This window comes from Callithrix jacchus, chromosome 7 (assembly GCF_049354715.1).
Source record: "Callithrix jacchus isolate 240 chromosome 7, calJac240_pri, whole genome shotgun sequence".
Lineage (NCBI taxonomy): Eukaryota > Metazoa > Chordata > Mammalia > Primates > Cebidae > Callithrix > Callithrix jacchus.
In genome coordinates, this window is record NC_133508.1 from 134762545 (window position 1) to 134775313 (window position 12769).

Here is a 12769-nt window from a genome sequence, read left to right on the forward strand (position 1 = left end):
TATCTAAACACAATATACACGAGTACAAATCTGCCAGTAAAAAGAGTTTTCCATTTGTTTTTTAATTTTCAAGAATAGCTAGAATTTTGTTTTCTGTTGGGGTTGGAAAGATGAAGTATGTGGTTCCTTGTAGAACTGTTGAGGCAAACTATAGGAAGCATTGAGATTATAAAACAAGACACACAAGAACATAGCAACATTAACATGTAAGAAGATTATTGAAATAACACAAACATGGTTACGTATGTCCTTTTACATCTGCACTTCTCTCAGTCAACTCTTCATGCATTGGGATCTGGAATCATGGTGAATGTTTTTCTTTTCCTCTTTTGAAAGAAGTATTTTCTAAGGAGCCAATAACAGCTATTTGACAATTTGCTGAGAATTTGAGGTTCAGTATAAAAACTAAATTTCTACCGTTTCATTTGCTGTGATGAAGACATGACAAAATCAAAATGGTATTCCTGCCCATGGACTTAATCTAGCCTTGTTAGATTTGCAGTGCAAGAAGAGGACATACTCCTTTAATTTGTATATACAACCATCACTAAAAGGGAACCATTTGGTAGTCCTTCAGTGAAAAGAGGATGGAGAAAATAATGTTTTTTGAATTTCACCCTTCTTGGTTCTGGCCCTTTATCTTGCTGTCTAATTTCTGACACAGTTTTAGATTAACATTTCTTCTGTCTTTTAGATATAAATCTTACACATTTTTATCATAAGATCTAAATGCATTTTTGCAATAGAGTCAGAACTTTCAGCTGTCCCCCATCTTTGTCCTGAAGTACCAGCATCGGAACATCTGTTTTCCTTTTTTCAGATAATGAGGGTTTAGTAAAGCTTCAGAAAATGACACTCCTGATGGAGCAATGGCAGCAGGAAAACAAATCCAATGTCCAGTAGGTCTGGATTTCGTGGTCTTCAAATAAGTAAGAGCCAGAGCTTAGAGAATATTTTCCAGCAACATTCACTATGCCGAACTCTATATGTATTTGCTGATTTAATTCCTGTGGCAAATATTACTTTCATATGAGATAAAACAGGTTCAGTAGATGTTAACTACCAAGGTCATATAGCAGATGGTAAAGCCTGAACCTGTATTTTAAACACTGATTCTCCTACTGTCATCCCAGGCCACAAGCTTTTACTGATAACACTATCATATGCCTCCATAAATATGCAGAATTTTCTTTTGACACATTTATTTATCCTGTCTCATTGCCCTTGCCTACTTCAGGCTCTAGGGTAGGGACAAATAAACACAAAGCTGGGCGCACTTTTCAATGAAGGCGAGCCAGTTGCAGAGACCAGGTGATAGTATTCTTTGCTATTTACTCTTCTAGTTGAGTACATACACCAGAATCTCAACTCTGCCTAAAAGGAATGTGTGTGTGTTCACGAATAGATATATATGTGGATATGTAAAATATTTATAGTCTGCTTCAGCCACGCTAGCTGCTTTCTAACAACATATACTCATTTTTCCTTGGAACTAGGTTTTTGTTTGTGTTTCTCCCTTCCCTCAGCTTGCTTGCTTCTAGCTCTCTAATCTCCACATATCCTTCCAGAGTCATTACATTTCCCCTCCTCTGATGAGCCCTCTGATGGCTAGAGACTGCATGCCTTTCTCTCTACTATTTAGCTGATCACTTTATTCATTCAAAACAGACTTCTTATTAACCGCTGATTACCAGGAATGCATTTGTAATTAGGGCCTAATTTGTTATTCTCTCATTTGTGGCCCTTGGACCAGTATCAACGTTATTTGAGAATTTAGTATAAATGCATATTCCCAAGATTCACCCCAGATCTACTGAAATACAAATTAAGAGGGGTGGGGCTCAGCAATTTTTTTACAAGCCTTGCAGATAACGCTGATGGACATGAAAGTTCGAGAATCATTGGCTTATGTAACAAGGCCGCCTATTTTTCAACACTTAACATCTGTGCTGTCTGTGAGGCTCTGTGAGGCTCAGATCACCTGCTATGTCTTCACCCCAGCATAGTGAAGCCTCAGTCCACTCTGAGTTTTTCAATATGTTCGCCTCCATTTCCATTGGGAATCTATTTGTACTAACTTAAACATCTACAGATCAGACCTCTGATTGCTCAGGGCTTCAGCCTACACTAGCTTATAACCAGGCCTTCAGTGACTAGTTCCATTCAACTTTCAACACTTCCTTCGGCTTTAGCACATTAATAATAGCTACTATTTAAGAATTGCTTTGTGCAAGCTCTACATAAAGTAACTTTATACAGTTTCCAAAGTCACAGTCTATACGTGGTAAAGCTGTAATTCTAACAGGAATTCTGTCTCTAGAACCTGCACTCATCTGCACTATGCTCTTTGTAGCACTTGAGTCAGCTAAGTGCACTCCTAGATCACTGACCACAATATGAGTTCCTCAATGATTTCTCATCTTCTGCCTCACACTCAACCCTATACATTTCTGCTGTTTTTTTTTTCCTGAACCAGCTTCACCATGGCCACTATCTCCTTGACCTTTGTAGTTGGCCTGTGGAACTCTCATGCCAAGGTAAACAAAATGTATCCTTAAGGTTCATAAAATGTGTTTTCCTTTGTCTTGTCTTAACCAATATTAACCGAGTTCTGCTCCTTTTGTATGCATCCCACAGGACCACGAAGTAGTGCATATTCTTTCTCTCAATGGCTGCTTCTCACCATATTCTACTTTCAAGTAAAAATTCTTACTTCAATGAAACATTTGCATCTGACTATGCTCTCTTGTACCCATTTTCATCTCTACAATCCAGGAACCTCCTGTTCACTTCACATTCATTGAAGACCTTTGCATCTAGCCTTTTGTCCCATATCATCCAAGTCCTGATGTCCTGATTATTCTGATTGATTTCCTATTTATCACTTAAACATATTATTTTGGCATATGTTCTCCTAAACTCCAGGGACCCAGACCTCCACCACAATTGAGTCATGTATGGTCTTTGTGTTTTCAGAACTGGTTTATCACTGAAAACGTGAACATTAACAAACATCTTGGGGATTTTTGTCCTTCCTTTTGTTATTGTATCTCCAGTCCTGAAACAGCACTTGGCACATAGGAAGTGCTTGGTAAATAACCTATTAGATCTATGAATTATAACTTTCCACTTTTCAATTCCAGTATATCTGACTTTTGAAAACATAGTCTGTGTTCCTTGATTTCTCCCAGTTCTTCTACATAGTCTGATCCCTTCTATGAATGACAAGTTATCTGAACCATTAGTAAAATCTTCACTATCCTTATATTTGTCCACTTATGCCATACATGCCCCACAAATCCCAACCCAAATCGGTATTACAATCTATATTCTTTGTTTGAATGCCTAGGTACAGTTGAACAAAATCTTATATCCTTGCACTTGAGCTCAACTCATCTGAGTCTTTAGCAACATCATTTAAACATTTAAAAGATCAGGTTCGATTCTGCTTTCCTATTTCCCTTAGCCTATATATACATATTTCCATCTTTATCACTAGCAAATACTTATGGATTACTGCACATGACATTTTGTACATGTTTGTCCTTCTGCTTGAATGTCCTCCCCTCCTTCCTAGCTTGCTGATGTATATGTACTCCTAAGACTGAATTATTTTACATGAATCCTTCCTGATTTCTCAGCCTAGCCTTGGTAATTTGCACTCTACTAACAAACTGTTTATTTGTATCGTTGTACTTTCCAAATTCATTCAAGTAAAAATTATAAAAATCACATATGGTCTAGCAAAGAAAACACAAACCATACCAATATATGTAGCCATGGGAGTATGATTTATATTCATATAAATTGTGCTATAAGAGCATATGGAAAGGAGAATGCTTCAGAGGAAGTGGTATTCCTTAGGGTACAAGTTAGGGAAGCATTTGCCAGAGGAGAAAAGGATAAATGCGAACATCTTGGTTAGACACAGTAAAAAAATACATGCAGAATAGTGGGAAAACATACTATGTTTAGCTCATATGAATAGTTCAATATTGATGGCAGGTAGGAATTGGCAAGAGATAAAAGAGGGAAAGCTATAGGTCTTGTTTCTATAGGTAGAAATAGTCAATATTTAAGTAAGGGCTTTATCTGATCAGATTTATTTTAGAACGGGAACTGGTAAGAATGGTGAGGATGAATTACAGTGAAGAAAGCCTGCAGTAATAGAGATCAGTCAGAGAAACTCTTGGAGTAGTGCAAGCCAAAGATAATGCTATCAGCTCAGGCAGTGGGAGTGGAGAGAATTTGAGAAATACTTCTTAGATGGGTTGAAGGTTTGACTAAATGAGAGGATGTGAAAGAGAAGGAAGAGCTGGTGACCAGAAGGTTAAACTATTATTTTTTAGGAAAAAATTAGAAGTAGTTCTTATAGTGTAGTCTAAGAGTGTGGAAGCTAGTTAACTGCACATTAGTTTAAAGAGCTGTTGGAAACATCCATTGGATTATAAAAGCATAATATGAATCACAGAGAATAGGTGAGAGTGAAGGTAGCAGAGAGACTGGCCATACCATACATATAATAGTTTAAGCAGTGGGAGTGGATAAGATTACCTCTAGAGAGAGGGTAGATATTTGTGTTTTTATCTATTTTATGTTCTATCAGTTTGTCTCTGTCCGAGTAGACTATGTGCACCTTGAGGGCTAAGATTGAGTCAAATTTTATATGCCTCTAAAAGTGCAGCAACAGAAAATGATACTTTCAATGTGAATAAATATTTGCTTAAGAAGTGTTTTCCCTCTTTGCTCCTTTATGTTTAAAGTACTTCTCTTTCTTTGTTTATGCACTCTCTGTTCAATTCAACACAGAGAGTAATTTAGAAAGTAATTTCTGGCAAGGTGCATAATATAATGAAATTCTACCACAGGGAAAAATTTGAATGCTCTGTGGAACCTACTCTAGGCAGAGTTTCTTTTCACCTTAGAGATTTTTCAAGAACATAAAAAAGTCATTTTTATAAAGTGATGATGATGTAACTTCTATTTTTCTGCTTTGAAGCTAAAATATATGCTAATTGGAATGGATACAGTATATAAATAGGGTTTATTTATATTTTATTTATATATTTTCAAACAAGTTTTCACCAAATGTTTGAAAAGGGGCCTAGACTATCACTGCTTTTTCTATCATGATATAAATTACTTACAGATATGCTGTCACAAATTAAACAATTCTAGATCTATACACCTATACTCTATGTCAATAGGCTGACTCTATATTTGTAGATAGATATTACAATTTTATTCCTGTACATTGGCATTTTTTCTTCATATTTTCCATTAACTGGCTTAGGTGAGGTGGGTTTTTTATTCCTTCTTTTCTTTTTTCCCCCTCATTCTTTTTGTTCCATTAAAATCTCAGAATTAAATAAGCAATTTTCTAAGGTGTCCTTGTCAGGCGACATTATGAAAATTATATGAATATCATTGCTAAACCAGGTGAGCCATTTAAAAATCTAAATAATTTGCAATACCATGAATCTAGCTGATGAAGAGCAACCTTAACACTGATTGATTTATTAGAATCTTATCCTGATTAGTAATTGCTTCAAAAATCTCTTTTTTATGTTTCAGTTCATCATTTTACTGCCAGATCCTGATATATCGCTGTATAACTATCAAATTTGTAATAACCATTTTATGTCAGTAGTTACCCCATACTTTTCCAGCCAATGACAGAGGGCCAGATGTACAGTTCTTATATCTATTGATGGCTCATGCTTAGTGCCTGGTTGATATTATTAATGATCTGACTCATAAATATTTGAAAGTTTTGCACTGGTCCTTCTCAGCACTGTTTTCCTCAGGTTGTTCTATTGTTAAACGTATATTACGGCAACAAACTTCATTCACGTCACAGACTTTCAGGCTTGCATTCCTTCTTTAAAAGTACTCTAAAAGATGTAATCATGACCTTGCAGCATACTGAACTTGAGCTTTGCTTGAAATTCACAAACATGGTTATAATTTCAAGAAGCGCTGTCTTAAAGTTGCCTTATTCCTGTAATTAAGCTGCTAGAAATTTCATTTATTCTCAAGTTAAATCTCAGGAAACCTATTTTATCATAGGAAATCAGTGTTAAATACTGCTTTGATTCTATAGTTCGAATTTATTCATATAACTCCTGAGAAATGCCTTTCACTCAATCACAGAAATTTTATTGCCTAGTATATGTTTTTTTAATATACACCTAAATTTCGCATTCTCTGAGGGTAAGTACACTGTGTGTTGCTACTTTTATCACATGTGTGTCTTCTTTTATTGAACTATAAATACATCATGAAGTTTACCGTATTCTACATGTCACAGACTTTGGTGGTATAGTAATAGTAGGCTTTAAGGACAATACATGTTCACTCAAAAATTTGTGGTTGTGGTTGATTCTTAGTCATCTGATTAATGGCTAAGAGACATACTATGTGCTATATAAGAATGTTTTACACTTTGGAATTAACATGACTATGATGTTACTTTGGCAGTTATGCTTATCATATGAACCATGGTTTACTGATGCCAAGTTTAATACTTGCTATATTCCTGACAATGTTAGGATAGATTATTTATTAAAATAAGAACCAACACATATCTCTTTTAAAATGTTCACTTGTAGCTCAAAATCTCATGCATTGATTGTCCCAAAAATATCTTTTCATGAAAAAAAGGCATTTTTATCAATTTCTCAAAATGTAACTAGTTTTCTTTAAAAAAGCATAGTTATTTAAACAATTTTTGTGCTATCATCTATTACTTTAAAAGTAATTTATCTTATTCTCAAATTGAGGAATCTAATGCATTTTTAAAGTCTGAAGATAATATACACCACCACAGTATTGCAGATAAAATATGATTTCTCTTTGTGTATTCATCTAAAAATTGTTTTTATACCTAGAAGCATGTGTGAGTTTTATTTGTTCAATGCTATACCTTTTCTGCTGAGGTGCAGGCTAGTTTCGTTCTGTTTATGTTTTATTTAGCAAGAATTTGTGAGGCCTAAATAGACTACTTATTGGAAATAATAGAGTACTAGAGTGTAAACTGAACATGTCGTTTCTGAAGTCAATAGGGAAGAAAGGACAAACTGAAAGGATTCTAGCTAGAGTGAAAAATGAGAGCACCTTTTTCCCCTAGATAATTGTACTGAACTGTTTTTCTTTCAGTTGATTACTAAGATATAGTTCAAAAATGCTTCGCTTGAACTTAAAAGTAAATAGGCACTTCTTAAATAAAAATAAGAATTTATTTATGTTGTTGATGGTGAAGCCTACTTGGACAACCTAAAGACTGTCTCACATCTGATCCATTATACTTATTTAGTACAATTGTATTTTTTCATCTAGAAAATGTCCATTTTATCATGGAATTTTTTTTTGTTTTAAAGCTAAAACTTAATACATAAAGGAACACATTTAAAAGTCCAGAAGAATGAGCCAGTATTGAGAGTGATTTAAATCTGACCTTGAATAAATCATTTCGCTATTTAATGGATACATTTTCTCATGAATAGATTTACTATATTTAATGGATACAGTTTTAGAGAAACTAAAATATCTCTTTACATAGAAAAAAATCTTTTCATCTATCTTTCCATTTCAATAGGAAATACTACACATTTTTTAAAGAATGCCGACAACATATAATGTTTTTAATTATAAAGTAAGTGCAGGGTTTATCTCTAGTGGAAGAAAAAAAATCATAATATAGTTGGAAAAATCATACTGCAGCATAGTTGAAAACAGCTAGGCTCCTAGGTAGGATCTAATCTTAACTAAGTTAAGGACTCTGAATAGCAGTGCTTCCATCTTGAAAATCATGATTGCTTAGAAGATCTCTACAGGACTTAGTCCCAGCTACTCAGGAGGCTGAGGCAGGAGAATTGCTTGAACCTGGGAGGCAGAGGTTGCGGTGAGCCGAGATCACGCCACTACACTCCAGCCTGGTGCCTGGCGACAGAGCAAGACTCCATCTCAAAAAAAAAAAAGATCATCACAGACTTAGAATATGTTTAATATATAATGATAAAGGAGAGCTCCTTGGAGTATTACCACAGTTGTTTCAGAGAGATGGGGTCCTTTAAAGAGTACGTCAGGCAGGATCCAAGTGGCAAGTTTCTCCAAAACTTACTGCAAATGTCAGTTGTTTGGTAGCATGTTTTGTCTACACAGTCTATGCAGTCTCAGAATCATACTTCTTCATTTACATATCTGGGCTATGGATCCAGAAATAAAGATAGGCTCACAGCTCTTAGACTGTGCCCATCACTTACTTGGCCCTCAGTGATCCATGTCAGTCATTTCACTTGACCTCGATGAATTCCTACTCCCCTCCTTCTCCTCATCACAGTTACTCAAGCCTGCTATTGAATAAACATGCACACACACATCTAATACATACGTACATGTATGGTTCCACTCCGTAAAGGATCCTGTGACACCCCTCTTCTCTCCCCACCCCAAATTTGTAATCTAAATAGGAAACATCAAGTAAGACTCTCAACTTCTGTCTGCCAACATCACTGTCACATATGCCCATCTCTGCAGTCTCAGAGAATGAGCCCATTCTATGCAAGGATAGCTCCTCTCAACGCCCTTCACACACACATATATACTTTCTTTGGTCTTGTTTCTCCTTCTAAATACAATTTAATTTCACCTTCTCTTCTCATTCAAACTGCTTACAGATGTAATCTGTACTCAATATTTCAATGCCTTATTCCTTTTTTAGTTAACTGCAGTCTGACTTCTGCCACCAACATTCCGCAGACACTGCTCTCAGTAAATTATGAATGACCTCTAATTGCCAAATTTACTATGCAAATGGTTTACATGTATCAGTGAATGTAATCCTCTAACATCCTATTACATGTATATTCTTATCCTGGTATTTCCTAGGACAGGAGTCATCAAACACTGGCTGGTCCACAGACCAGCCTTCCTTTTTTGTAAATACATATTTATTTATGTACTGCCTACGGTTGCTTTTGTGTTGCAATGGCAGAGCTGAATGTTGCAACAGAAACCTTATGGATTGCATGGCCCCAAATATTTACTATCTAGTCCTTTACAGAAGCACTTGTTAGCCTCTGGCTTAGGGAGTTGAGCCTGGTCTTGTGTGAGAGTAGAAGAAATGGCTGCTGTGCTTAGGTAGAGGGACTTGACACAACCACTAAGCACATAATAGGCAAATGATTTCCTATGCACTCAGAGTGGCAAAAGAGTGGAGGAAAGCCTAAGACAAGACAGGTGAGTTGTTCGCCACTTATGTATGGCGTGGATGCAGCAGAACAATGACTATACAGAAATAACTAAGAATATCATCAGGGCTTGGGAGAGCCAGCACAGAAATGAACAAAGGATGGCCCCTCACTATCCCTTAGTATCCCTCACGATCCGGTGGCCAGGGACCCAAAGGGATGACTGACGTTATAACAGATGCTAGCCTGGACCAAGGACCTACACGACAGACCAGGTACTCCCCACTTGCCATGTCAGTGCACAAAGTCGCTTTGAAGAATGTCAGCAATGGGAGAGTGGAGACCTTATATGCATTGCTTCATTGATTCATCAATTCATTCAGCCTTCAACAAATACTCAGAGAACCCACATTGTCTTCCTAGAATTGATCTAAGAATGGGAAGCACAACATTCAAAAAAAACTTTCGCTTAATCGTTTTCAGTATGAAAGACAGTGTAAGAAGTTTAAACAATGTTGAACTTCCCCAAAATATCAGCGACAACCTGTTAATGAAACAAAGATAAATTCATTAGAAATGACTGCAGTAAAGGAGAACACCACCTTGATAGAGTTTTAAGAGTGGCTCAGAAAGGAGAATTCAAGAGTTTAAGGGTTAAATGACTGAGTTTGAGCTCAAGTAGTAGCCCCCTGGGTCTGTCTCCAAAAAAGGTTAGTGATGACATTGCCAAGGCAACGGGTGACTGAAAGGGCCTGAGGATTACAGTGAAACTGGCCATTCAGAACAGACAGGCCCAGGTTGAGGTGGTGCCTTCTGCCTCTGCCCTGATCATCAAAGCCCTCAAGGAACCACCAAGAAACAGAATGAAACAGAAAAGCATTAGACATAGCGTGAATATCACTTTCGATGAGGTTGTCAACATCGCTCAACAGATGCGGCACAGATCTTTAGCCAGATAACTCTCTGGAACCATTAAAGAGATCCTGGGGACTGCCCAGTCTGTGGGCTGTAATGCTGATGGCCGCCACCTTCATGACATCATAGATGACGTCAACAGTGGTGCTGTGGAATGCCCAGCTAGTTAAGAAGCACAAAGAGAAATATTTCAATAAAGGATCATTTAACAACTGATAAGAAAAGAAAAGAAAACAGTAACCAATCCGGTAAAGGATTCAAAGATTAATTAATCAGAGAAAGGTTGAAGAACCCCTCTCACTGGACAAGAACAAGAATGGGGAAGGAATAACTCAGGGGTATAATCCCCAGCCGCCCAAGCCTGCAGCGGCACCCCCTCTGGATCCGCTTCCACGGTGTGGAAGCTGTCCTTTCGCTCTGCCTGATAAAGGGCTCTATTGCACACTCTTTCGGCCCATGAGTTCTATCTGAGCTATAACATTCACCGCGACACGAAGCCCCCCTTCCCCATCCTTCCGGATTAGGGAGGCCAAGAACCTAAGTTCTGGAGAATCCAGTTGCAGCGAGTCCAGTGTCACTATGATTACCGTTCTTGCTTATTGGTTAAAATACTGAGTTAAATAACTCATTAGCTGTAGGTGACTGAGTCAGGAGTTAATCCCAAAGGTCTGATCTGGAGTCTGCACACTCAGCACTCTACCATATACCCCTGGAGGATCTCTAGTTTTACAGATATAGAAGAAAACAGAGGCTTCAACATTGCTGTTCAAGAATGAAACTAGAAGTATAACCCATAGTTTTGTCTCTTTCCACCTCATAAAATCTCTCTTTTAAAACCTGGCTGTTTTTAGTTAAACTCAAAATGGAAGCCGGAAGAAGCAGCTTTGTTTGACATGAAGGAGGGGATAAAAGTGGATTTAGCATGAAGATAGTTTTTCACTATTCAAGACAGTATAAGAAGTTCAAGACATCACAATCTACCCCCTTTCATCTTCCCATAGCCTGTGGTAATATAAACTACTGCATTATATGAGCTCAATGTAAGGGTCAGAAGTCCCTTAAAGAAAGGCCAATCTCTGTGCAATCTTGTCAAAATATTTAAAAACTCTATTCTCATAGACGGAACATGAACAATGTTTTCCCTTGAGGACTCTTTGCTCTCTGACACCGAAGATTCTTATTTTCTGCAGTTTCTCTTCTCCTGACTTGTAAACAGTTTGCAGCTAAAAGTTAAAGCAAAAAAGCCACGCTGGATGTGTTTAATAGGCTCCATCTGGGCATTAGTGGCAGTTTGAAATACACAGCTTCTCCACGAACAACTTTATTTTAAGAGTATTCTAGTTTATTCTCTTGAATATTCTGTTTCTCGCTGTGGTCTGCATATACTTAATATGCAGCACCCTGAGCAGCTAAAACAGAGTGAATGCAAAGTATGTAGAATAATGTCAGTATACATTTCCATGTCTCTTCCTGGTCTCTCTCCGCTAAGTCCTTTTGCTCACAGGTAGACTACTATGTTTGCCCATTTTCATCTTCAAAGAATTTTTCTGGACAGTTGGTTATTAATCTTTATAACCTTTAATCTATAATCTTTAGAACTGTTTTCATTCTCTTTCTTTTATGGGGGAAGAAACTGAGGTAGAAAAGTCAGGAAGTTAAGACACTTGCCAAAAGCTACAGAGTGTGTTTTCTGAGAACTGAGATTAAGATGAGGCCAGATCTTTGCCTCAAGTTCTGCGCTCACAGTTCTCCTGCTTCATGAAAAATACATGCCATTTAAATATTTACATTTTGCTAACAGTAGCAGAAATAATGCCGACAAATGTTAATTAAGCCGCCACAAGATGATGAAAACACTGTTACTGGCCTCCCCAGCAAGAGTAAATCTATTAACATTTTCTTATTGACTCTCAGATGCCTCACTGTGATCTGTCTCCATGAGCTGAAACAAAACAAAATTTCTGATCAAAGGGATTTGTCTCAAGGGGGATCAACTTTGTCAGTAGATAACTCATCAGTCGCCTGGTGGGGAGTCGTTGCTTATCTGGGGACAGCCAGAAATGGCAGCATGACTCCCAGGAAGGATTTGTAGTCGAAACCAGTAACTCTCTGGGTGTTGGGTGTGAACTAGGGCTGTTCAGTCCCCACCATTACTTGCTTCTACTATTTCTTGAACAAAGGGCTATCTCTGCTTCCTGCTTCAATAGATGAGGTCCCTATAGCTACAAGCAGTGTTGTGTTCCTCACCTAGCCCAAGAGCCTGCAGACACAAGATGCCAGGTGAGCATGAGGTTGTGTGTAGGGGTTGGGGTGGGCTAGCTTTACCTTTTTCCTCTCATCCAGCAAGTTCTTTCTCCAAAGTTGGGGACTGACTGGCCTCATCACCTTTTCTAAGCATAGAGGCAGGCTGGCCCCACTCAGATTCCTGGCCCCCCTCAGATTCCTGGCCCCACTCGGATTCCTGGCCCCCCTCGGATTCCTGGCCCCTTTCTTTTCATTCCAGTAGGTTCATATTGGCTTCTTTACTGTTCTGCTCCTTCCCGCACTCCTTGGCAAAGCAGCCATGGGACAGCTTTCTTCTCTCTTTAAGGTAACTCTTATGAATATTGCTGGATGAGGGCCCTCTTTATTGGCCACACTTTTCCCCAACTCCGGTCTCTCTC